The following is a 26789-nucleotide window of genomic DNA, read 5'->3' as shown; positions in this document are numbered from 1 at the left end:
CTTCAATACATGAAAGTCGCACTTCAAAATCCACACCGTTAATATGGAAAATTACATCTTTGGGAATAGGAAAAGTTGGTGTCCCAAAAGGATCTTCATGCCAATCATAGTGTGAAATACATCTAGTTTTTATATCACTTAACTCCTTTGTGTCTGCAAAAAGAAGAAAATATTATGCATAAAATAATGACAATATCAAAGAAAGATATCATTATTTTATAGTCCAATAGGTCCATTGTATGGAAGACTTAGAGTGCCTCTTACATGGTGCCTCCAAGGTTTCCAAAAAATAAAATCATTGGAAAAAAAAGGCCACTGTGTCTCCAATCTATTGCCCATTTGAAGCATAGAGAGAACCAAGGTCCACCACTTGTCCAAGCTAGACATGGAGCATTGACACAAGATCCAACACTTATCCAAGAACCCTATAGTATATGTGGTAACATGGGATGCATTGATGCAACAAAAGTAGTCTAGCCTCCTCATCCATCTCTTTTTTCTTGTAGCCTAGAGGGATTAGTTTCAAGGTCTATCACTAGTCAAAAACTACACATAGAACATTGATACAAGGTTCCACCACATGTGAAACCTATCATCTCTAGTAGCATGGATGGTTTGATATCAAGGTTCATCGCGTGTCCTACCTATACTCTATTGTAGCATATAGATTCTGGTTTGGTGGTACTACACTTGTCCAAACTTGGCTTGTTGTTGATATCTGGAGGTAATCAAGGGTCCTCCACTTGTCCAAGTTAGGCATATAAAACAATTGCAAGGTCCACCATGTGTACAACATATGATTGATTATAGCATGCATGGTCTTATTTCATGGGCAACCATCTTCTCTCCAACATGTGTCCAACCTCGGCTCCATTGAAGCATGGAGAGAAGCAAGGTCCACCACTTATCAAAGCTATTATTTTTCCCAGTGCTTTCAAAACCCATAATACGTTGTACATGGGGGGGGGGGGGGGGGGGATTCTTGTTTCAAGGTCCACCCCTTGGCTAAGATTGGATCCATTGAAACATAAAGAGAAGCAAGCTCTACCATTTGTCCAAGCTAGGAGCCATTGAAACATGAAAAACCCATAATATGTTGTATACGGGGGGTGTTTTTCAAGGTCTACCACTTGTCTAAGCTATGGTCCATTGGAACATGGAGAGAAGCAAAGCTCCACCACTTTTCTAAGCTAGGATCCATTGAAACATGGAGAGAAGCAAGCTCCATTGTTTGTCTAAGCTAGGCTCCATTGGAACATGGGAGAAAACAAGCTCCACCACTTGCCTATTATTGCATAGAGATTCTGGTTTGAAGGTCCACCACTTGTCCAACCTTGCCTTCATGTATGGAGATAATCAAGAGTGCAATGCTTCTCTAAGCTAGGGACATAAAAGAGTTTCAAGGTCCACTACATATACGATCTATGATGGGTTGTAGCATGGGAGGTTTCATTTTAAGGTTGACCACTTCTCCAGCTCCGCTTGTCCAACCTCAGATCCATTGAAGAATGGGAGAATAAAGGTGTACCAACTCTCCAAAATAGGCAAGACAATCTCTATAAAACCCATGAATTGTTAATATATGCTATGCTGTGGAGTTTTGTTTGAAGTTCCACTCCTTATCCAAGCTACAATCCATTGAAGCATGGAACTAAGTAAGATATATCTCTAGTCCAAGATAGGATCCATTGAAACATAGAGAGAATCAAGGTCCACCACTTGTCCAAGCTATGCATGGGTAATTGATATAAGGACCACTACGTTTTCACCTATACTATGCTCTATCATGGATGGTTTCATATCCACCAATTTTCCAACCTATTTAGTAGGTTGTATTATGGGGTTTGGTTTCAAGGTACTTCACTTGTCTAAGGTGGGTTCCATTGAACCATGGAGAGAAACTATGTCTACCACTTGTCCGAAATATGCTCCTTTAAAACATAAAAACAAGGTCCACCACTTGTCCAAGCTAAAGTTTCTCTCCATTGAAGCATGGAGAGAAACAAGGTCTACCACCTGTCCAAAATATGCTCCATTGAAACATAAAAGCAAGGTCCACCACTTGTCAAGCTAATATAACAAATGGGTGTTGGTTACAAGGTGTACCACACTTGTCTAAACTAGTCTTCATGCAAGGTCTACCACATGTCCAAGCTATATGAGCTTGTTTTGAAGGTCTACCACACCTCTTGAAATTAGGATCCATGTAAGGTCCACCTTTTGTCAAGCTATGCATTTAATGAGTACTAAAACTAAGTAAATTGCAGTACTTAAATACCTTTCCAAGCTCATTAAGATTTTGGTCTCTAAGGCCGGCCACCACCACATGTCTAATCTATGCTCTAATTGATTACTTATGCTAGTTCTCAAAGTCCAAACATAAGCTCCCTTCTAGCAAGGTTAGTTTAAATTTAGGCTCGAGCACCTGTCTAAGCTAGGTTCAATTTATGAAGCATCACCATTTAACCATGCTACGATCTAATGTATCATATCAAAGGGGGGTATTGATAAAAGGTCCAAAACTTATTGAGTTCAAGCTCTTAAGTAATTAAGTCTTTGTGAGTATTAAATGTTATAGTTTTAGTCTACAGATCCACCATTCAAAAACTCAAGTAATTTACTATTTACATTCAAACCTTGAATGCTTGAGATAAAAAATACAAACTCAATCAATACTATATAAAGCAAAATCTAACATTAAGAGTATCAAATCAGTAACAAGAAACACTAACATGCACAAGAAACTCAAAACATACGTGTCTCCATTTCCAAAAAGTCCTCCATTGACAGAGGATGGTGTTGTTGTTGTTCTTCTTCTCTTTGTGGAGAGCACTCCTCTGTAACAGGCACAATGTCGCCTGATTGCGAAGTGGATTGTTGAAGTCCAGCCCATTTTTCTATATCTTCATGAGACTTAACAAAGTCTAGCAGCATGGTCTCCACGCTTTTTGCCTCCTCCACACTATCAATTAAGCAGATAACTTCTTTTTTCTGTGTATTCCTTCTTGTGCAACAAGGAGCCATCACCAAAAACATCAACAAGCTTGCGGTCTTCAAAACAATATGTACGAATGTAGTGCTTGACCAAAGCTCTTTTTTTGGCCTCCAAATATTGCAAATCTGACATATCGTTATCTGCTACTTGAAGAAGAGAACAATCAATTGGCATGGGATGTTCCTCTAATCTTCTTCTCAGGTCTTCAAATGCATTGCCTTGTCCCAAGAAGGCAATAACTGTTAGGAATTGAATTGCTCCTTTGCAAGGAGCTGATGGAAAGTGATGCAATGCACACAACAATGGTAGCTCAGATTATCTCCCATGGCGTGAAAGGCACATTGCAATTTTGTGAAGTTAGTGAAATCCACAAATGCAAGAAAGACAAATCCAGGATCTGTTGACCCTCCAGCAATAGCCAAGATCCCATCCAAAGCATTGTTAAATGTCTCCTCACTCCACTTCAAATTGCCTCCAACGTTTTTTGTCATATCTAAAACACATAAGCCAATAGGCACTTTATTATTGAAGTGGCGCATCAAGTAGAGATTGCCTTCCATTTGTAGGCTCACCACATAGATTGACCATGGCAAATCTCTAGGCTCAGTTTTCTCCTTTTGAAGGTGAATTGCCCATTGCATGTATTTTATTGCTCCATCTGGAAAAGCCATTTTCTTTGTTCCACGCGTCAAACTAGATCTGATCCATTCCTCGCATAGCATTAAAATTGTTTTATAAACAACATCATTGATGTTATACATTTTGACCACCTCCTCCCAGTCTTTACATGGTGAAGACTCATTCAAATTGTTGAAGCCTTCAAGAAGTGCATCTTGAATCAATTTGTCTTGCTTCAACTGCTTGATTCGATCATACATGTCAGTTGCATCACCATCCTTTGCACTCTTTGACAGTAAAATCTTCTCATCTCTAATCTCTTCTTGAATAGTCTTTACCTCTGATTCCTCAAGGCCACAAAGGTATCTAAATACAGTTGTTGGGGGTTTCTTATTCTCCTCTTCTAGATTTTCAATGATTTCTATCCAGCAATCATAAACTAAATCAGAGTACGTGACCATGTGTGCCTGTTTAGCAATCCAACTTGCTGCTGCACTCATTCTTGCCAATCGAAGAAAAGCCTAAAAAGAAATAGAGAAATAATTAAACTATTGAGCAAGATTTGTTAATTAAACACTATCAAAAAGACAAAGAAAATAACTTACATCCCATCCGGCACGAGATGCATGTCCCTCTGCAATTCCACTTGCTGCCTTTGGTGGTCGTCCTGAGAAGATCCATTGACTCCGTAAATGTCTCAATATTTGGCTGTAAGGTTGCTTGACATACAATGCCTGAGCCTCCTCATTTGCAATGGCAGATATAGCAGTTGCAACAAATGGAGGAGCATTCACAACAATGCGAGCCTTTCTAAATTTATACACGCTAATCAGTCTTTCAAAGATCTCTTTGTTGTTTTGTTCATTGTGAAGCAAAACTTTTGCAGCATAGATTGAATGCTGCCCATCAAGAATCCAATAATGATAATCTTTAATTTTTTGCTCCTCTACCTCTTCTACTGCCAAAGGAGTCCCCTTCTTTGATTTTGCATTTCGAACAGGCATCAAATATGCACATGCTGCAGGCTTGGTCGTACTCCGTGAAAATCCAAATAACACACTTTCAGCGTGTTTTTTATCCATAATACGTGCATTATAGTGATCAGGAGCAAGCCAACAATTTTGAATAGGGATATCAAATTCCCTATATTGGAAAGGAAAATAATTTATGTACTTATTCATTCCACCTGTATCTTTTTCTTGTCCTTTCATGGCCTCAGCTTCTAAAACATCTGGATCCACAATTCTCATCTTTGACATTGAACCCTCTGTTGATGAGGATGCCAAAGATGCCTTGTCTACATCCAAAATGGAACTAGTTCGCTTAGCTTCTACTTTCTGCACTTTTGCTTGCTTCTTTGTGGATGGTGGTCGTGAAGCTTTCACCTTTTTTCGTTGTAGTGTGGCAATGATGGAGCTTTGAAGTTGATCTGCTGTGATATTTGGATTTGATTCTGCAAACATCCTCGAGAAAACATTGTCTCTTCTTTGTTTCTAGACATGCGCTCCAATGCATATGCTCCTGGAGATAGTTGAAATTCTAGATTCATTGGAACTAGAATGTCAATGCATTCCACCTCTGGATGACTATCAACTACAGAGACAGATGCTTCCACAACTTGTCCAACATCTTCAAACAAGCTGTCATTCTCCTTTTTGGCAATAAATAGATGCACCTTATGAAATTGTGCACCCTCTATACCATGTATGTCCAAATACCATTTCCTAAGATCATTGCAAGTATAGTCAACTGAGACAGCAACCCTTGCAACCTGTTTTTTTGGAGCCATCTTTCCTGAAACAAAAAAAACCAAATGTTATTTTAACATATACTTTTTTGTAATGGATTAAGTTTGTGTGAATACAAGTTCCACCACTTGTTCAAGCTAGATCTAAGCAAGTATACATAGTGATCATTTAAGCTAGTAAACTAAGGGAAGGGAGAAGTAAGGTCCACCACTTGTCCAAGCTCAGCTCTAGACAACATGGAGAGATTCGAGGTCTACTAATTGTCTAATATAGGCTAACTATATTGAAACATAGAGAGAAGCAAAGGTCCACCACTTGTCCAATCTAGGGTCCATTGAAACATGGAGAGAAGGATGCTCCACCATTTGTCCAAAATAGGCTCCATTGAAACATGAAGAGAAGCAAGATGCACCATGTCTTTGAGATGCTAGGCTCCATTGAAATACCTTAAAACCATGATATTTTGTATATGTGGGGTTTAAATTCAAGGTCCACCACTTGTCCAACCTATTATCCCTAGTAGCATGAGTGGTTTGGTCTCAAGATTCACCACTTTTCCACTCTATGTCATTATATTAAGAAGATCTGGGTGTTAAGGTCCACCACTTGTCCAACCTATAAGGCTATATCTTAAATGGTATTATTTACCACCACTTGGAATGCACATGATGGGTTTTACATAGGGGTATGGTTCCAAGGTCCACCACTTGTCCAAGCTAACTCTATTGAAACATAGAGAGAATCAAAGGTCCACCACTTGTCCAAGCTAGGCTCCATTGAAACATGGAGAGAAGGATGCTCCACCATTTGTCCAAGCCAGGTTTGATTGAAACATGAAGAGAAGCAAGCTGCACCATGTCTCCAAAATGCTAGGCTCCATTGAAATATCTTAAACCCATGATATTTCGTACATGGGGGGTTTACATTCAAGGTCCACCACTTGTCCAACCTATTATCACTAGTAGCATGAGTGGTTTGATGTCAAGATTCACCACTTTTCCACTCTATGTCATTATATTAAGAAGATCTGGGTGTTAAGGTCCACCACTTGTCCAACCTATAAGGCTATATCTTAAAGGGTATTCTTTCTCACCACTTGGAATGACCATGATAGGTTTTACATGGGGGTTTGGTTCCAAGTTCCACCACTTGTCCAAGCTAACTCTATTGAAACATAGAGAGAAGCAAAGGTCCACCACTTGTCTAAGCTAGGGTCCATTGAAACATGGAGAGAAGGATGCTCCACCATTTGTCCAAGATAGGCTCCATTGAAACATGAAGAGAAGCAAGCTGCACCATGTCTCCAAGATGCTAAGATCCATTGAAATACCTTAAACCCACGATATTTTGTACATGGGGAGTTTACATTCAAGGTCCACCACTTGTCCAACCTATTATCTCTAGTAGCATGAGTGGTTTGGTCTCAAGATTCACCACTTTTCCACTCTATGTCATTACGTTAAGAAGATCTGGGTGTTAAGGTCGACCACTTGTCCAACCTATAAGGGTATATCTTAAAGGGTATTCTTTCTCACCACTTGAAATGTCCATGATATGTTTTACATGGGGGTTTGGCTCCAAGGTCCACCACTTGTCCAAGCTAACTCTATTGAAACATAGAGAGAAACAAAGGTCCACCACTTGTCCAAGCTAGGCTCCATTGAAACATGGAGAGAAGGATCCTCTACCATTTGTCGAAGCTAACTCTATTGAAACATGGGGGGTTTACATTCAAGGTCCACCACTTGTCCAACCTATTAACGCTAGTAGCATGAGTGGTTTGGTCTCAAGATTCACCACTTTTTCACTCTATGTCATTATATTAAGAATATTTGGGTGTTAAGGTCCACCACTTGTCCAACCTATAAGGCTATATCTTAAGGGTTATTCTTTCTCACCACTTGGAGTGACCAGCATAGGTTTTACATGGGGGTTTTGTTTCAAGGTCCACCACTTGTCCAAGCTAACTCTATTGAAACATAGAGAGAATCAAAGGTCCACCACTTGTCCAAGCTAGGGTCCATTGAAACATGGAGAGAAGGATGCTCCACCATTTGTCCAAGATACGCTCCATTGAAACATGAAGAGAAGCAAGCTACACCATGTCTCCAAGATGCTAGGCTCCATTGAAATACCTCAAACCCATGATATTTTGTACATGGGGGGTTTACATTCAAGGTCCACCACTTGTCCAACCTATTATCTCTAGTAGCATGAGTGGTTTGGTCTCAAGATTCACCATTTTTCCACTCTATGTCATTCTATTAAGAATATCTGGGTGCTAAGGTCCACCACTTGTCCAACCTATAAGGCTATATCTTAAACTTTATTCTTTCTCACCACTTGGAGTTACCAAGATAGGTTTTACATGGGAGTTTGGTTCCAAGGCCCACCACTTGTCCAAGCTAACTCTATTGAAACATAGAGAGAAGCAAAGGTCCACCACTTGTCCAAGCTAGGCTCCATTGAAACATGGAGAGAAGGATGCTCCACCATTTGTCCAAGATAGGCTCCATTGAAACATGAAGGGAAGCAATCTGCACCATGTCTCCAAGATGCTAGGATCCATTGAAATACCTTAAACCCACGATATTTCGTACATGGGGGGTTTTACATTCAAGGTCACCACTTGTCCAACCTATTATTCTAGTAGCATGAGTGGTTTGGTCTCAAGATTTACCACTTTTCCACTCTATGTCGTTATATTATGAAGATCTAGGTTTTAAGGTCGACCACTTGTCCAACCTATAAGGCTAGATCTTAAAGGGTATTATTTCTCACCACTTGGAATGACCATGATATGTTTTACATGGGGGTTTGGTTTCAAGGTCCACCACTTGTCCAAGCTAACTCTATGGAAACATAGAGAGAAGCAAAGGTCCACCACTTGTCCAAGCTAGGCTCCACTGAGACATTTAGAGAAGGATGATCCCCCATTGGTGGAAGATAGGCTTCATTGAAACATGAAAAGAAGCAAGTTGCACCATGTCTCCAAGATTCTAGGATCCATTGAAATACCTTAAACCCACGATATTGTTTACATGTGGGGTTTAACGTCAAGGTCAGTCACTTTTCCAAGCTATTATCCCTAGTAGCATGAGTGGTTTGGTCTCAAGATTCACCACTTTTCCACTCTATGTCATTATATAAAGAAGATCTAGGTGTTAAGGTCGACCACTTGTCCAACCTATAAGGGTATATCTTAAAGGGTATTCTTTCTCACCACTTGAAATGTCCATGATATGTTTTACATAGGGGTTTGGTTCCAAGGTCCACCACTTATCCAAGCTAACTTTATTCTTCTCATAGAGAGAAGCAAAAGGTCCACCACTTGTCCAAGCTAGGCTCCATTGAAACATGGAGAGAAGGATGCTCCACCATTTGTCGAAGCTAACTCTATTGAAACATGGAAGGTTTACATTCAAGGTCCACCAGTTGTCCAACCTATTAACGCTAGTAGCATGAGGGGTTTGGTCTCAAGATTCACCACTTTTTCACTCTGTGTCATTATATTAAGAATATTTGGGTATTAAGGTCCACCACTTGTCCAACCTATAAGACTATATCTTAATGGTTATTCTTTCTGACCACTTGGAGTGACCATGAAAGGTTTTACATGGGGGTTTGGTTCCAAGGTCCACCACTTGTCCAAGCTAACTCTATTGAAACATAGAGAGAAGCAAAGGTCCACCACTTGTCTAAGCTAGGGTCTATTGAAACATGGAGAGAAGGATGCTCCACCATTTGTCCAAGATAGACTCCATTGAAACATGAAGAGAAGCAAGCTGCACCATATCTCCAAGATGCTAGCCTCCATCGAAATACCTTAAACCCACGTTATTTTGTACATGGGGAGTTTACATTCAAGATCAACAATTTGTCCAACCTATTATCGCTAGTAGCATGAGTGGTTTGCTCTCAAGATTCACCACTTTTCCACTCTATGTCATTATATTAAGAATATTTGGGTGTTAAGGTCCACCACTTGTCCAACCTATAAGACTATATGTTAATGGTTATTCTTTCTCACCCCTTGAAAGACTATATCTTAATGGTTATCCCTAGCTTTTATTGCTAGTAGCCTGAGTGGTTTGGTCTCAAGATTCACCACTTTTATTAAGAATATGTGGGTGTTAAGGTCCACCACTTGTCCCACCTATAAGGCTACATCTTAAAGGTTATTCTTTCTTACTACTTGGAGTGACCATGATAGGTTTTACATGGGGGTTTGGTTCCAAGGTCCACCACTTGTCCAAGCTAACTCTATTGAAACATAGAGAGAAGCAAAGGTCCACCCCTTGTCTAAGCTAGGGTCCATTGAAACATGGAGAGAAGGATGCTCCACCATTTGTCCAAGGTAGGCTCCATTGAAACATGAGGAGAATCAAGGTGCACCATGTCTCCAAGATGCTAGGCTCCATCGAAAAACATTAAACCCACGATATGTCGTAGATGAGGGGTTTACATTCAAGGTCGAACTCTTGTCCAAGCTATTATTGGTAGTAGCCTGAGTGGTTTGGTCTGAAGATTCACCACTTTTCCACTCTATGTCATTATATTAAGAATATACGCGTGTTAAGGTCCACCACTTGTCCAACCTATAAGGCTACATCTTAAAGGTTTTTCTTTATTACCACTTGGAGTGACCATGATAGGTTTTACATGGGGGTTTGGTTCCAAGGTCCACCACTTGTCCAAGCTAACTCTATTGAAACATAGAGAGAATCAAAGGTCCACCACTTGTCCAAGCTAGGGTCCATTGAAACATGGAGAGAAGGATGCTCCACCATTTGTCCAAGATAGGCTCCATTGAAACATGACGAGAAGCAAGCTGCACCATGTCTCCAAGATGCTAGGCCTTATCGAAATACATTAAACCCACGATATTTCGTAGATGAGGGGTTTACATTCAAGGTCCACCACTTGTCCAAGCTATTATTGCTAGTAGCCTGAGTGGTTTGGTCTCAAGATTCACCACTTTTATTAAGAATATGTGGGTGTTAAGGTCCACCACTTGTCCAACCTATAAGGCTACATCTTAAAGGTTATTCTTTCTTACTACTTGGAGTGACCATGATAGGTTTTACATGGGGGTTTGGTTCCAAGGTCCACCACTTGTCCAAGCTAACTCTATTGAAACATAGAGAGAAGCAAAGGTCCACCCCTTGTCTAAGCTAGGGTCCATTGAAACATGGAGAGAAGGATGCTCCACCATTTGTCCAAGGTAGGCTCCATTGAAACATGAGAAGAAGCAAGGTGCACCATGTCTCCAAGATGCTAGGCTCCATCGAAAAACATTAAACCCACGATATGTCGTAGATGAGGGGTTTACATTCAAGGTCCACCACTTGTCGAAGCTATTATTGCTAGTAGCCTGAGTAGTTTGGTCTCAAGATTCACCACTTTTCCACTCTATGTCATTATATTAAGAATATGCGCGTGTTAAGGTCCACCACTTGTCCAACCTATAAGGCTACATCTTAAAGGTTATTCTTTATTACCACTTGGAGTGACCATGATAGGTTTTACATGGGGGTTTGGTTCCAAGGTCCACCACTTGTCCAAGCTAACTCTATTGAAACATAGAGAGAAACAAAGGTCCACCACTTGTCCAAGCTAGGGTCCATTGAAACATGGAGAGAAGGATGCTCCACCATTTGTCCAAGATAGGCTCCATTGAAACATGATGAGAAGCAAGCTGCACCATGTCTCCAAGATGCTAGGCTCCATCCAAATACATTAAACCCACGATATTTCGTAGATGAGGGGTTTACATTCAAGGTCCACCACTTGTCCAAGCTATTATTGCTAGTAGCCTGAGTGGTTTGGTCTCAAGATTCACCACTTTTATTAAGAATATGTGGGTGTTAAGGTCCACCACTTGTCCAACCTATAAGGCTACATCTTAAAGGTTATTCTTTCTTACTACTTGGAGTGACCATGATAGGTTTTACATGGGGGTTTGGTTCCAAGGTCCACCACTTGTCCAAGCTAACTCTATTGAAACATAGAGAGAAGCAAAGGTCCACCCCTTGTCTAAGCTAGGGTCCATTGAAACATGGAGAGAAGGATGCTCCACCATTTGTCCAAGGTAGGCTCCATTGAAACATGAGGAGAAGCAAGGTGCACCATGTCTCCAAGATGCTAGGCTCCATCCAAAAACATTAAACCCACGATATGTCGTAGATGAGGGGTTTACATTCAAGGTCCACACTTGTCCAAGCTATTATTGCTAGTAGCCTGAGTGGTTTGGTCTCAAGATTCACCACTTTTCCACTCTATGTCATTATATTAAGAATATGCGCGTGTTAAGGTCCACCACTTGTCCAACCTATAAGGCTACATCTTAAAGGTTATTCTTTATTACCACTTGGAGTGACCATGATAGGTTTTACATGGGGGTTTGGTTCCAAGGTCCACCACTTGTCCAAGCTAACTCTATTGAAACATAGAGAGAAACAAAGGTCCACCACTTGTCCAAGCTAGGCTCCATTGAAACATGGAGAGAAGGATGCTCCACCATTTGTCAAGATAGGCTCCATTGAAACATGACGAGAAGCAAGCTGCACCATGTCTCCAAGATGCTAGGCTCCATCGAAATACATTAAACCCACGATATTTCGTAGATGAGGGGTTTACATTCAAGGTCCACCACTTGTCCAAGCTATTATTGCTAGTAGCCTGAGTGGTTTGGTCTCAAGATTCACCACTTTTATTAAGAATATGTGGGTGTTAAGGTCCACCACTTGTCCAACCTATAAGGCTACATCTTAAAGGTTATTCTTTCTTACTACTTGGAGTGACCATGATAGGTTTTACATGGGGGTTTGGTTCCAAGGTCCACCACTTGTCCAAGCTAACTCTATTGAAACATAGAGAGAAGCAAAGGTCCACCCCTTGTCTAAGCTAGGGTCCATTGAAACATGGAGAGAAGGATGCTCCACCATTTGTCCAAGGTATGCTCCATTGAAACATGAGGAGAAGCAAGGTGCACCATGTCTCCAAATGCTAGGCTCCATCGAAAAACATTAAACCCACGATATGTCGTAGATGAGGGGTGTACATTCAAGGTCCACCACTTGTCCAAGCTATTATTGCTAGTAGCCTGAGTGGTTTGGTCTCAAGATTCACCACTTTTCCACTCTATGTCATTATATTAAGAATATGCGCATGTTAAGGTCCACCACTTGTCCAACCTATAAGGCTACATCTTAAAGGTTATTCTTTATTACCACTTGGAGTGACCATGATAGGTTTTACATGGGGGTTTGCTTCCAAGGTCCACCACTTGTCCAACCTAACTCTATTGAAACATAGAGAGAAACAAAGGTCCACCACTTGTCCAAGCTAGGGTCCATTGAAACATGGAGAGAAGGATGCTCCACCATTTGTCCAAGATAGACTCCATTGAAACATGATGAGAAGCAAGCTGCACCATGTCTCCAAGATGCTAGGCTCCATCCAAATACATTAAACCCACGATATTTCGTAGATGAGGGGTTTACATTCAAGGTCCACCACTTGTCCAAGCTATTATTGCTAGTAGCCTGAGTGGTTTGGTCTCAAGATTCACCACTTTTATTAAGAATATGTGGGTGTTAAGGTCCACCACTTGTCCAACCTATAAGGCTACATCTTAAAGGTTATTCTTTCTTACTACTTGGAGTGACCATGATAGGTTTTACATGGGGGTTTGGTTCCAAGGTCCACCACTTGTCCAAGCTAACTCTATTGAAACATAGAGAGAAGCAAAGGTCCACCCCTTGTCTAAGCTAGGGTCCATTGAAACATGGAGAGAAAGATGCTCCACCATTTGTCCAAGGTAGGCTCCATTGAAACATGAGGAGAAGCAAGGTGCACCATGTCTCCAAGATGCTAGGCTGCATCCAAAAACATTAAACCCACGATATGTATTAGATGAGGGGTTTACATTCAAGGTCCACACTTGCCCAAGCTATTATTGCTAGTAGCCTGAGTGGTTTGGTCTCAAGATTCACCACTTTTCCACTCTATGTCATTATATTAAGAATATGCGCGTGTTAAGGTCCACCACTTGTCCAACCTATAAGGCTACATCTTAAAGGTTATTCTTTATTACCACTTGGAGTGACCATGATAGGTTCTACATGGGGGTTTGCTTCCAAGGTCCACCACTTGTCCAACCTAACTCTATTGAAACATAGAGAGAAACAAAGGTCCACCACTTGTCCAAGCTAGGGTCCATTGAAACATGGAGAGAAGGATGCTCCACCATTCTCAAAGATAGGCTCCATTGAAACATGACGAGAAGCAAGCTGCACCATGTCTCCAAGATGCTAGGCTCCATCGAAATACATTAAACCCACGATATTTCGTAGATGAGGGGTTTACATTCAAGGTCCACCACTTGTCCAAGCTATTATTGCTAGTAGCCTGAGTGGTTTGGTCTCAAGATTCACCACTTTTATTAAGAATATGTGGGTGTTAAGGTCCACCACTTGTCCAACCTATAAGGCTACATCTTAAAGGTTATTCTTTCTTACTACTTGGAGTGACCATGATAGGTTTTACATGGGGGTTTGGTTCCAAGGTCCACCACTTGTCCAAGCTAACTCTATTGAAACATAGAGAGAAGCAAAGGTCCACCCCTTGTCTAAGCTAGGGTCCATTGAAACATGGAGAGAAGGATGCTCCACCATTTGTCCAAGGTAGGCTCCATTGAAACATGAGGAGAAGCAAGGTGCACCATGTCTCCAAGATGCTAGGCTCCATCGAAAAACATTAAACCCACGATATGTCGTAGATGAGGGGTGTACATTCAAGGTCCACCACTTGTCCAAGCTATTATTGCTAGTAGCCTGAGTGGTTTGGTCTCAAGATTCACCACTTTTCCACTCTATGTCATTATATTAAGAATATGCGCGTGTTAAGGTCCACCACTTGTCCAACCTATAAGGCTACATCTTAAAGGTTATTATTTATTACCACTTGGAGTGACCATGATAGGTTTTACATGGGGGTTTGCTTCCAAGGTCCACCACTTGTCCAACCTAACTCTATTGAAACATAGAGAGAAACAAAGGTCCACCACTTGTCCAAGCTAGGGTCAATTGAAACATGGAGAGAAGGATGCTCCACCATTTGTCCAAGATAGGCTCCATTGAAACATGACGAGAAGCAAGCTGCACCATGTCTCCAAGATGCTAAGCTCCATCGAAATACATTAAACCCACGATATTTCGTAGATGAGGGGTTTACATTCAAGGTCCACCACTTGTCCAAGCTATTATTGCTAGTAGCCTGAGTGGTTTGGTCTCAAGATTCACCACTTTTATTAAGAATATGTGGGTGTTAAGGTCCACCACTTGTCCAACCTATAAGGCTACATCTTAAAGGTTATTCTTTCTTACTACTTGGAGTGACCATGATAGGTTTTACATGGGGGTTTGGTTCCAAGGTCCACCACTTGTCCAAGCTAACTCTATTGAAACATAGAGAGAAGCAAAGGTCCACCCCTTGTCTAAGCTAGGGTCCATTGAAACATGGAGAGAAGGATGCTCCACCATTTGTCCAAGGTAGGCTCCATTGAAACATGAGGAGAAGCAAGGTGCACCATGTCTCCAAGATGCTAGGCTCCATCGAAAAACATTAAACCCACGATATGTCGTAGATGAGGGGTTTACAGTCAAGGTCCACACTTGTCCAAGCTATTATTGCTAGTAGCCTGAGTGGTTTGGTCTCAAGATTCACCACTTTTCCACTCTATGTCATTATATTAAGAATATGCGCATGTTAAGGTCCACCACTTGTCCAACCTATAAGGCTACATCTTAAAGGTTATTCTTTATTATCACTTGGAGTGACCATGATAGGTTTTACATGGGGGTTTGCTTCCAAGGTCCACCACTTGTCCAACCTAACTCTATTGAAACATAGAGAGAAACAAAGGTCCACCACTTGTCCAAGCTAGGGTCCATTGAAACATGGAGAGAAGGATGCTCCACCATTTGTCCAAGATAGGCTCCATTGAAACATGACGAGAAGCAAGCTGCACCATGTCTTCAAGATGCTAGACTCCATCGAAATACATTAAACCCACGATATTTCATAGATGAGGGGTTTACATTCAAGGTCCACCACTTGTCCAAGCTATTATTGCTAGTAGCCTGAGTGGTTTGGTCTCAAGGTTCACAACTTTTATTAACAATATGTGGGTGTTAAGGTCCACCACTTGTCCAACCTATAAGGCTACATCTTAAAGGTTATTCTTTCTTACTACTTGGAGTGACCATGATAGGTTTTACATGGGGGTTTCGTTCCAAGGTCCACCTCTTGTCCAAGCTAACTCTATTGAAACATAGAGAGAAGCAAAGGTCCACCCCTTGTCTAAGCTAGGGTCCATTGAAACATGGAGAGAACGATGCTCCACCATTTGTCCAAGGTAGGCTCCATTGAAACATGAAGAGAAGCAAGGTGCACCATGTCTCCAAGATACTAGGCTCCATCGAAAAACATTAAACCCATGATATGTCGTAGATGAGGGGTGTACATACAAGGTACACCACTTGTCCAAGCTATTATTGCTAGTAGCCTGAGTGGTTTGGTCTCAAGATTCACCACTTTTCCACTCTATGTCATTATATTAAGAATATGCGCGTGTTAAGGTCCACCACTTGTCCAACCTATAAGGCTACATCTTAAAGGTTATTCTTTATTACCACTTGGAGTGACCATGATAGGTTCTACATGGGGGTTTGCTTCCAAGGTCCACCACTTGTCCAACCTAGCTCTATTGAAACATAGAGAGAAACAAAGGTCCACCACTTGTCCAAGCTAGGGTCCATTGAAACATGGAGAGAAGGATGCTCCACCATTTGTCCAAGATAGGCTCCATTGAAACATAACGAGAAGGAAGCTGCACCATGTCTCCAAGATGCTAGGCTCCATCGAAATACATTAAACCCACGATATTTCGTAGGTGAGGGGTTTACATTCAAGGTCCACCACTTGTCCAAGCTATTATTGCTAGTAGCCTGAGTGGTTTGGTCTCAAGATTCACCACTTTTATTAAGAATATGTGGGTGTTAAGGTCCACCACTTGTCCAACCTATAAAGCTACATCTTAAAGGTTATTCTTTCTTACTACTTGGAGTGACCATGATAGGTTTTACATGGGGGTTTGGTTCCAAGGTCCACCACTTGTCCAAGCTAACTCTATTGAAACATAGAGAGAAGCAAAGATCCACCCCTTGTCTAAGCTAGGGTCCATTGAAACATGGAGAGAAGGATGCTCCACCATTTGTCCAAGGTAGGCTCCATTGAACCATGAGGAGAAGCAAGGTGCACCATGTCTCCAAGATGCTAGGCTCCATCGAAAAACATTAAACCCAGGATATGTCGTAGATGAGGGGTTTACATTCAAGGTCCACCACTTGTCCAAGCTATTATTGCTAGTAGCCTGAGTGGTTTGGTCTCAAGATTCACCACTTTTCCACTCTATGTCATTATATTAAGAATATGCGCGTGTTAAGGTCCACCACTTGTCCAACCTATAAGGCTACATCTTAAAGGTTATTCTTTATTACCACTTAGAGTGACCATGATAGGTTTTACATGGGGGTTTGCTTCCAAGGTCCACCACTTGTCCAAGCTAACTCTATTGAAACATAGAGAGAAACAAAGGTCCACCACTTGTCCAAGCTAGGGTCCATTGAAACATGGAGAGAAGGATGCTCCACCATTTGTCCAAGATAGGCTCCATTGAAACATGACGAAGAATCAAGCTGCACCATGTCTCCAAGATGCTAGGCTCCATCCAAATACATTAAACCCACGATATTTCGTAGATGAGGGGTTTACTTTCAAGGTCCACCACTTGTCCAAGCTATTATTGCTAGTAGCCTGAGTGGTTTGGTCTCAAGATTCACCACTTTTATTAAGAATATGTGGGTGTTAAGGTCCACCACTTGTCCAACCTATAAGGCTACATCTTAAAGGTTATTCTTTCTTACTACTTGGAGTGACCATGATAGGTTTTACATGGGGGTTTGGTTCCAAGGTCCACCACTTGTCCAAGCTAACTCTATTGAAACATAGAGAGAAGCAAAGGTCCACCCCTTGTCTAAGCTAGGGTCCATTGAAACATGGAGAGAAGGATGCTCCACCATTTGTCCAAGGTAGGCTCCATTGAAACATGAGGAGAAGCAAGGTGCACCATGTCTCCAAGATGCTAGGCTCCATCGAAAAACATTAAACCCACGATATGTCGTAGATGAGGGGTTTACAGTCAAGGTCCACACTTGTCCAAGCTATTATTGCTAGTAGCCTGAGTGGTTTGGTCTCAAGATTCACCACTTTTCCACTCTATGTCATTATATTAAGAATATGCGCGTGTTAAGGTCCACCACTTGTCCAACCTATAAGGCTACATCTTAAAGGTTATTCTTGATTACCACTTGGAGTGACCATGATAGGTTTTACATGGGGGTTTGGTTCCAAGGTCCACCACTTGTCCAAGCTAACTCTATTGAAACATAGAGAGAAACAAAGGTCCACCACTTGTCCAAGCTAGGGTCCATTGAAACATGGAGAGAAGGATGCTCCACCATTTGTCCAAGATAGGATCCATTGAAACATGACGAGAAGCAAGCTGCACCATGTCTCCAAGATGCTAGGCTCCATCGAAATACATTAAACCCACGATATTTCGTAGATGAGGGGTTTACATTCAAGGTCCACCACTTGTCCAAGCTATTATTGCTAGTAGCCTAAGTGGTTTGGTCTCAAGATTCACCACTTTTATTAAGAATATGTGGGTGTTAAGGTCCAGCACTTGTCCAACCTATAAGGCTACATCTTAAAGGTTATTCTTTCTTACTACTTGGAGTGACCATGATAGGTTTTACATGGGGGTTTGGTTCCAAGGTCCACCACTTGTCCAAGCTAACTCTATTGAAACATAGAGAGAAGCAAAGGTCCACCCCTTGTCTAAGCTAGGGTCCATTGAAACATGGAGAGAAGGATGCTCCACCATTTGTACAAGGTAGGCTCCATTGAAACATGAGGAGAATCAAGGTGCACCATGTCTCCAACATGCTAGGCTCCATCGAAAAACATTAAACCCACGATATGTCGTAGTTGAGGGGTTTACAGTCAAGGTCCACCACTTGTCCAAGCTATTATTGCTAGTAGCCTGAGTGGTTTGGTCTCAAGATTCACCACTTTTCCACTCTATGTCATTATATTAAGAATATGCGCGTGTTAAGGTCCACCACTTGTCCAACCTATAAGGCTGCCTTGTCACCCCATTGTGGCATTGCCCTAAGACCCCGCATCTGGAGTGCTAAATGGGAACATTCTTCATTAGTGAAATTTTGAACATAAATTATATTAGCATATACTTAAATATAATACAAATATTAACATATTAGCTATACTACTAATTTACTATAGCAGTTCTAGATTATGTCCCATACTATATTTAAGGTGCCAAAGGTTTGGCCTTATGGTCCTAGATTTAGCCAAGTGGTCAACACATATAGGACCAAGTGCACACTGTGCCACAAAACTTGGCCACCACTTCACTTGCCAAAGTTTAGGCCACATGGTCAATCCTAACTTTCCAATGTTCTTATTATGTCACCTTTTGCCTCGTGGAAAACCTAGGCTTGTTTTCACATACTCAGGCACTTCAAGCCACAATAAATTGTCATTACTCTTCGACAACCCTTTTGTTCAAGTCTTTGAAAAAACATTGTTTAAGGCCACCCTAAACCATTTTCATTTAGGGGTGTCTAAAACTAGCTTTTTGGCAATTCGAGAAGAAAATGGTCAAAGTTTTATACTTAGTTTTAACCACTTGACCAATTCAAATATTGGAAAGCAAGGTCTTGTAATACTTTTCTTTGGACATCACACATTAAAACTAGGTCCCTCACTTGTCCAAGCTATGCTCTAATACAATAAAGGGCTTTTGGTTTCAAGATGCACCACTTTCCCAACCTTGATTCCATTAAAGAAGCTAGCTCTACTTAGACATTTAATAGCAAGGTCTTGCAGCAGTTCAGATTGAACATTTTCCATGGCAGCTAGGTCCACCACTTATCTAAGCTATGCTCTAATAGAGTAAGGGGGTTTTGGTTTCAAGATCCACCACTTGTCCAAACTTGATTTGGGAAGCAAGGTCCTATAATAGTTTGCTTTGGACATTCACCATTACAACTAAGTCCACCACTTCTGCAAGCTATGTTCTAATACACTAAGGAGGTTTTGGTTTCAAGGAGAACCACTTGTACGACTCTGTTTTTGGAAGTAAGGTCTTTACATAGTTCACCTTGGACCTTGGACATTGGATACTACAACTAAGCCCACCACTTGTCCAAGATATCCTCTATATATAGCCAAAGGGTTTGGGTTTCAAGATTCACCACTTTTCCAACCTTTCTTCCATTAAAGAAAGGAGGGGCTTTATAACGAGGTCCACCACTTGTCCAAGCTATGCTCTGATATGGAAAGGGGATTTTGGTTTCAAGGTCCACCACGTGTTCAACCTTGCAAGACTCAAGGGATACTTGGACATTGGAAAGCATAGTCCTATAGTAGTTGATAGGTGGCAGTGGGTATTACAACTAGGTCCAACCTATGCTCTCATATAGCAAAGAGGCTTTGCTTTCAAGGTCCACCACTTGTCCAACCTTGCTTCCATTAAAGAAATGAGGGGCTACGTAAACATTGGCAAGCAAGGTAGCAAGGTTCTAAGGTGTTTCACCTTGGATATTGGGCATTATAACTAGGTCCACCACTTGTCCAAGCTATGCTCTGATAAAGAAAGGGGATTTTCGTTTCAAGGTCCACCATGTGTTCAACCTTTCTAATATAGAAAGGGGATTTTTGTTTCAAGGTCCACCACGTGTTCAACCTTGAAAGACTCAAGGGATACTTGGACATTGGAAAGCATAGTCTTATAGTAGTTGATAGGTGGCAGTGGGTATTAAAACTAGGTCCAACCTATGCTCTTATATAGCAAAGAGGCTTTGGTTTCAAGGTCCACCACTTGTCCAACCTTACTTCCATTAAAGAAATGAGGGGCTACGTAAACATTGGCAAGCAAGGTAGCAAAGTCCTAGGTATTTCACCTTGGATATTGGGCATTATAACTAGGTCCACCACTTGTCCAAGCTATGCTCTGATATAGAAAGGGGATTTTTGTTTCAAGGTCCACCACGTGTTCAACTTTGAAAGACTCAAGGGATACTTGGACATTGGAAAGCATAGTCCTATAGTAGTTGATAGGTGGCAGTGGGTATTACAACTAGGTCCACCACTTGTCCAACCTATGCTCTCATATAGCAAAGAGGCTTTGGTTTCAAGGTCCACCACTTGTCCAACCTTGCTTCCATTAATATAGCAAGGAGGATTTGGTCTCAAGGTTCACCACTTGTCCAACCTATGCAAACCTTTTTCATGTTGTAGCATGATTTTTGGTTTGAAGAGTATTTTTCTATAACTATGGATTTAACAATGTAATCTTTTTACTTACAGGATGGACTTCGAATCTGGGGAGAAAGTACATATGATACTTGACAATGAAATCGTTGGTATTGGTTGTGTGTGTAGAACAGATCCAGATTCCACTTGTGGTGGTACAAAGATAGGGCTGGGAAATGTCTCCATACTAGTGGAGGAATGCTTGAAGGATGTGGTCCTACCTTTTCCTACAATGGATACTTCATCTCTCCAAGGCTCATTATGGAGTGCTGTTCGATGGTCAAAGCTTCTTTTGCAATCTTTTGTATTAAATGGGAACTTAATTGATCCACACGAAAGCTACAATGGTGATGAAGAACATGATCATTCTGATCCTCTAGTTACAGATGCAATACCTATGGCAAGCCCAGAATTTGAAGCAATGATTCGAGAGTCTTGGAGAAATCAGAGGGTCCTTTTAAAAGATGACACAATGATGCAAACCATGAATGAAGGGACCATCTTATATGTATTTCCACATGATTATGTCAACTTTCAGGAACTTGGTCCTGATTGTGTGGGTGTGGATATTGAAAGAGAAAATGCAAGCATTGATGATGTGGTTGAAGTGGGTAGCATCACTTTGCTAAAGTGGCCCATCAAGCAGACAACAATGTTGAATGGGAGCCCATTACAACGCTTTGTTCCTGTTGATGGCATGCATGCTACATATGAGGATGTATCCAACGATGGCAATGTTGGAAAAAAACTTGATGGGAGTAATGTTGTCCAGTTGTCAAGGAAGAGACGATACACTTTCATGAACAGGACTCAAAAATCAAAAGCAGCACCAGCTTCGACTTTTTACCTTTCAAACAAATCAATTCAAAGGGTATCATGCATTGATTGTTGTGCACAAAAATGCTGCCAATTTGCAGATCGTGATATGGTGACAAGGTTACGACAACAATTTTGGGGAGAGTCTCAAAAATCACGCACTAATTATGTTTATGATGTTCTTTCTATATGTTATCAGAAAGATGAGAAGTCACGATACCAATTCAGGCTAAATGGCTCTATTGTTTGTTGTAGAGCATGGTATGAGCTACATGGAATACCAAAGACATCATTTTATCGATACAAGGAGAACTTTGAAAATGGTGTGCGCCAATATGTACATGGGAACACATGTACATTGAGAAGGGGACTTCAACATACTAGTTTAGCAAGAGCACTACTAAATGAGTTTGTGGAAAACAACTCTGAGAAGATGCCACATAGAAGTAGAACACTGCTAGATGGTTCAAGAGAGACTCAATTGGTGATTCCATCAACATACAAACAAGTGGATATTTTATGTGAAATCAACACGACACTTGACCAAATGGGCTATGAGAAGAAGCTATCCCAATCTTCTTTTGGTAGAATTTGGAACAAAGAGTACCCACATGTCACTTTAACAAAGACGAGTGAGTTCTCTAAGTGCAATATTTGTAGCTCAATCAAGGCAAGGTTAGAAGCTAAACCTTCTCTTGAAGAGAGAGCTCTTCTCTTGAGGGAGAGAGAAGTTCACATGGCACAACAAAAGAGTTGCAGAAGCCTATATTATGCATGGCGCACGTATTCAGAAACTCAACCACAAAAATATGTATGCATAATCCATGATAAGATGGATCAAAAGAAGACTGCCATTCCTAGATTACGCATTGTTCCCAAGGGTGTGGATTCAGGATATAATCTGCAGGTGGCATTGATTGGCATGATCACTCATGGACATGGAGAAGGTCATTACGGACACTTTGTCTTGAATGGTTTGTGGCCAGCTGATCCAAATCTTACAATTGGCTCAATTGCTAATTGTTTACATAACCTCGAGAGGATAGATAAGCATCCTCTTGGTGATCTAGTAACAAATGGACTTCCAAGGAGCAATATTTCACTACTACATGCTTTGAACTCAAGGGATGCTTTGGACTACCATAACTTGAGTGATGGAAAAGAGCCCATTGTGCAGTCGTCAGAAATTGCAGAAGAGGAATTGGGGTCAACATTTTGCAGATTGCCAGAGAACTTGTTGCTACAATTGGATAATTGTGCAGGGGAAAACAAAAATCGATACTTATTTGCCTATTTGTCAATGCTTGTTGCAAGGGGTGTTTTCAAAACCATCCAGTTGGGATTTTTAATGGTTGGGCATACACATGAGGACATAGACGCCATGTTTAGTAGGTTTTCAGAGAAGCTGAGAGTTACACAAACCTATACTTTGCCACATTTGATGGATACATTACGAAACAGCTCATCTTCATCTCCAGCTCCATTTTTTCTCACAAAGATCCCCGATTTCAAGCAATATTGTGATGGCTATCTTTGTGATGGACAAGACATACTTGTTGGACATTCCAAACCGCTTCAGTTCAGGTTCTTTATGCAGGATGAGACACCAATGATGCAATATAAGGCACATGTAGGTGTATCAAGTTGGAGTGGAAGTATTCGCCTTTGGAAAACAGACACAGAAGGCAAGCCAATGTTACCACATGGAGATCCACCTCTAGTACAAATGGCGGAGTATGTCAAGGCCCACGAAGAAGTCATTTTGGGGCTAAAGAACTATATAAAATTTTGGAAAAATTTAGGGAATGGTTCAAGTATTCCGCGATATTATAGACCCGTGATAGATTATTGGAGTAAGGTAATTGAAGAGATTGGAAAAGCAATCATATCAGAGGGAGTCTTGTATGAAATGTTTTGGCCAAAAACTCAAGAATATTCTCACCTACAAAGCACTACAATGAATTTGCAACAAGGAGCAGAAAGATTCCTAGGCCTTGAAGAGTTGAACGATCATTTTTGTGGGCCTCAACGAGATAGGCCAAGGGAAGAGTTTGACCCTATGTCTGATGTGCACCAAGGTGACTTTCTTATGCTTGTTCCGAGTGACACAGAAATCTATCCAGTGTGGCTTGCAATGGCTTTATCTGACATTGATAATGAGCCTACATCACCAAACTACAGAAAACTCTTGATTCAATATTGGGCACCTTGCGCGAGAAAAAGTGGGATGACAGATACTCAAGTTTATAGCAATTGTTGGAAGGGTTATTGGGCTGTCAACTATAAGGACCCACAAGTGTGGGAAACTGTAGATGCAATTGTTTGGTCCTGGAGACCCAACAAAGAAGGACCATTTTCTAGAATAAAGATTCCAGAAAGGCATGCTCTAAAAGCCAAAGAAGGCCTCACTCATGCACATCAGCCACACTTGGATCAAAGTTTAGATATGGTATCAAATGTGGAGTAGAATTATGTGGAGCTTCTATTGTGACTATACTAGTCAATTTGTAAACAAAATCTTTTTTGTATCTTCCTTTGTTTTATGTAATTTATAGTTATTATTCAAATCCATGTGTTGTACATCCTCTTGACTTTTGGTGTTTATCAACACCACAATCCTATGAGATTTTCACTTTATTTACTAGCCACACACCTCAATTTTTCCCACTTTAAGTGGAAAATTCCCAAATTACATGAATTCGGTCGATTTGGAGATTCCCATAATGTGAGATTTTTACCAAAATACCTAATATGGTCTTGTATGATCCTTTTTACTTCATGATCTGTAAGTATTGCTATTTGGAAGATTATATTACTACAATGCTCTTGAGATTGGCATAACATGGTAGTGCTCATGAGCTCGGCCTCACATGGTAGTGCTACACTAACATGTGGAGGCAAGGTTCAAACTTAAGTTTGAGCCTACAAACTAAATTTCCATGCCTTGTTAGGTACAAAGACATTATGAGTTTCACGTAACATATGCAAGTGCTACACTAGGATAAGTAAGTTCAAGTCTCACTTAGAACAACTCACCATGACTTTTTTGATTGAAGTTCATACACAAGTGCTTCACTATGTCTCCTTGTTAGGCTTGAACTTAAGTTTGAGCCTCAGTAGTGTTTGGTAATGCTTCATTATTGTCTCACCAAAACCAAAATTTCTTACTCTTAAAACACATATGTATGTTAGCTATGCTTTGTGAATTGACACTTTAAATAAAGACATGTGCTTTGTGATGGCTCAAACTCAAGTTTGATCCCCCCATCATTTTTTAAAACAACAACAATTAAATCTAATTAAAATGACATACTTTTAGATAAAGACACAAGATAGTATTAAGAAAATAGTGTTTGAAGGACCTAAAGTATCACAATTAATCAATTCAATACACTATCCTGCCTTTTTATACTTTAGGAGTTTGTTGGTACATGATAATGTTATGCATCATTAAACCTAGTATCAAAAATACTCTAAGAAGCATTCACACCTTTTCATCAGCTACTACAATGTCTTGAGGGGCTCTATCATCCTCTTGTGTATCCTCATTGCCTGCATTATCATCCTCATTATCTTCATCATTTTGTTTTGCACACTCAATATCCACAACTGGACTCATTTCTCCAACATTGTCTGCCCCCCCTTGATGATCAAAATTCGTAGCTTCTTGAACTTCACTATCATCCGTGTTGTCTACATTATCGTTGTCTTCATTTCCATCAACATCCTCTCCACTGCTTTGTTGCTCATCGATGTCAAGATTGTTAAGGTCTTCTTTTTCTTTATCATCCAGCTCCACTATTTGTCTCGCAAGTGATGCTTGACTTGCACCACACCACTCCTGCAAGGACGGATTGCTCTCCAAAAGACTAGAGCATTGAGATTCTAACTCCATTGCTTCAAAATCATCTTTACATAGAGCAATTGCCCTTCTCTTCTTCGACAAGCTTTGCTCCAACACAACTCCACCGCAAAAAAATTCCAACACATAGCTTTGCTCAGGACAAAACCCTGTGATAAGGCCATCAATGAAGTTTATATCAATAAATTCATGATCCTTGCCACAAGAGCCTGAGAAAAAGACTCTTTTTGTATGATCTTTGTCAATAGCCTCAAATCTATCAACCTTGCTAACAAAAAGAGCAACCATTGCAGAGTCCACAGTTCCATCTATCCATGAGTCATCTCTTGTTGCTTGGATATTTCCATATTCAATATGGACCTTAGTTGACTGGCTAGAAACCCCTTCAACAAGCATTCCGATATTGATGAAATCAATGAAACACACTAGCACATATTCGTATTGTGCATTCAATGTGTTTAGATTGAGTGCCAAATTTGCAAAAAAATCTATAGAGAGCTTTTCTTTAGTACCATGAAGATCCAAGACAACCAATTGAAATGGTACATGCTCTGTATTGCAAAAGTCTTTGATCTTCCCCATATCAAAGCCCACCCCTTTGATTCTCCATGGAATAGACTCATCTTGAGATATAATGCCCATATTAGCTCTATAAAGATGATTGAGGAGAGTTATTACACTTTTTGGAAGTGAGGGTGGAGTCTTCTTTGCTCTGTTGAGGGAGTCCTTGACATAGTACTGGCTATAGCTCCTCATTTGATTGTACTCATGCTCTCCTAGCTTGTACTTCTTACAAACTTGCTCCCAAGATAAATTTTCCCTTGTCAAATCAAAGAAGAATGATATTATTGCTTCTTTCAACACTCGATCTGTTTTTAGCTTCGAAGCCATCTCATCCATGTCCATTCTATGAGGGGTATGCTTGCTCTTCTTTAGCAAGATGGTTTTGTCCAGGATTGCATTTTGTAGTTCAAGAACTTCTTTATTCTCGAGGCCTAAAATGCACCTGAACAATGTAGGTGTCAGTGTTGCTGTGCCAGGTGCTTTTCGAATCTGACCACCCTTCATAGTTAGAAATTTAGGATTTTCGTTGGAACCTTCGTCAATTGTTTCTCCCTTTGTATTTGGTAGCAAGCCTCGAGCATATTGTCACATGATCTTGACCCAATTCTTCCATATCTTCTCATCACATAGAAGCAAATGCAAGTCGGTCTTGACAAATCCCTTTTGAAGTGTGTGCTCTGTTGTCTCAACAAAGGTCTGCAAAATTGAAAATTCCAACATC

Source organism: Adiantum capillus-veneris, chromosome 1 (genome assembly GCF_014529385.1).
Source record: "Adiantum capillus-veneris isolate H3 chromosome 1, ASM1452938v2, whole genome shotgun sequence".
In the NCBI taxonomy this organism is placed as follows: Eukaryota; Viridiplantae; Streptophyta; class Polypodiopsida; order Polypodiales; family Pteridaceae; genus Adiantum; species Adiantum capillus-veneris.
This window is presented reverse-complemented; position numbering follows the sequence as displayed.